The sequence below is a fragment of the Octopus bimaculoides genome, chromosome 10 (genome assembly GCF_001194135.2).
Source record: "Octopus bimaculoides isolate UCB-OBI-ISO-001 chromosome 10, ASM119413v2, whole genome shotgun sequence".
NCBI lineage: Eukaryota > Metazoa > Mollusca > Cephalopoda > Octopoda > Octopodidae > Octopus > Octopus bimaculoides.
In genome coordinates, this window is record NC_068990.1 from 29,293,644 (window position 1) to 29,295,754 (window position 2,111).

Sequence of the window (2,111 nt, forward strand, 5' to 3'; positions counted from 1 at the left end):
ATATATATATATATATAGTATGCGCATGCAGAACAGTGGGCGTCCAAACGATATATCTATTCAGTCTTAATGCATTTCGGTATATAATATTTGAATTATATGTAAATAATCATAAACGGGTTTGTGCTCGACCCAAGGCATCACAACGTTTAGTTTCATCATTTGACATTTTAGCATGCAGAGTTCAAGTTGTCACCATGCTGAATTTTTCTTTCATTCCTCAAAGGACAACAAAATAACTAATAATTGAATCAGTTCTCTGCAATCCTTACAGAAAGTTTAACAATGCTTCTTATCATCAAAAGAATTCAATTTCTTAACGAAATGGGTGCCTTTGAATCGTATTCAAAAATTTATTTTGTTTTCGTTTTTTTTTCTTTGTTATTTTTGTTTGTTTTTTGTTACTATTTTTACCATGTGCTTTATTAAATTTAAATTTATATTTATTGAAAGAATTCTTTTTTCAAATGTAAACGTTTGACAATGTTCATGAGTTAATGGTTTTAAAATAAATTCTTTGACAATTTTCATAGTATTTTAATATGGATATCATCTTTTACTTAAATCTTACCTTTATTTTCTTTATTTCTTTCGTTTATTTTTACTTTAAAATATAATTCATCTTTATTTTTTCTAAAATTCTTTCCTTCATTATTTTTTGTCATTTTTTCCTTTCCTTTCTTTCTTCTCTTTGATCTTTTTTTTAATTCATAACGTTTTTTTTCACATTTTTTACGATAATTTTATATCAAGATCCCTGGCAATCATTTTTATCAATGAATAAATCATTTTAGAAATTAATAATTAATAATTAAACATTCTGGATTCAAATCGCATTTGAGTTTCAATGTTCCTTTTATTCCTCCTGGGACAACGAAAAAAATAAATAACAATTAACATTATAATGCTTCCATCCATTCTCTTCAGTCCTTAGTAAAAAAATTAACCTTGTCTCTTTTCAAACGAAATCAATGTCTTTAAAATCTTCACATAATTTATTTCTTATTTTGATTCTATTTCCCTAGTTTTCTTAGCTTTCGAATTTTCATTAAATTTTTATATTTATCGAGTTTTTGTAACGCTTATTTCGTTTCATTCTTTTCTTCTTTGTTCATGTCCGTTAATGTCTTTAAAACAGTTTCTTATTCATTTTTGTATTATTATAATGACATGCTTGTGAGTTTCTGCCTTGTTTTTCTTTCAATCGAATCGTCGTCTTTATTTCCTTCATAAATACTTCCTTTGATATTTTTCTCAAATGTTCCTCGGTTTCTTTTCTCATTAATATTTCCAGTTTCTTAATTGTTTTTATTCGTTTTTCCTTAATTTCTTTCTTATCTCTTTCTTCAAGTTCTTCTTTCATATTATTCTGCATTATAAATATTTTCTATGATAATTATATTGGTTTCAAATTTTGGCACAAGGCCAGAAATTTGTAGGCGGAGTGAATCGAGCACGTCGACCTCGGCGGAACTTTAACTCAAAACGTAAAGGTAAACAAAATGCCGCTAAGCATACAGTCCGGCGCGGTATCGATCCTGCAACTCGCCTCCTTATTTTCTATAAATAATTATATTGGTTTCGATATAGTGTTTTCTTTCCTGAAAAAACTGTATTGATCTTTCCCAATTTGATTTTCCACTCCATAATAAAATTGGTAACAGCAACAGCTTTTTCTGATTTAGGCACAAGATTAACCATTGTGAGTAGAGGATAGTCTGGTACCATCATCTTCCAGTATATAACTGGTATTTTATCATCTTAGAGGGGTTGATATTTATATATATATATACATATATATATATATTTTTTAAATATTTTCTCTCTCTGCTTATTTCTGCGTTCCTTTCTGTTGAAGAGAGTAGGCTCGAAACTTAAAAGACTTTCTCACTTCCCAAGCGTTAAACTAATACGTCGGTTTGTTGCTTACACACCTGTCTTCGTCTTTTGTTTTTTCGTTTTTTTGTTTTCCAACTATATACATACATAAATACATACATACGTACATGCATACATATATGCAAGCATACATACATACATACAGACATACACACACACACACACACACACACACACACACACACACACACACACACACACACACACACACA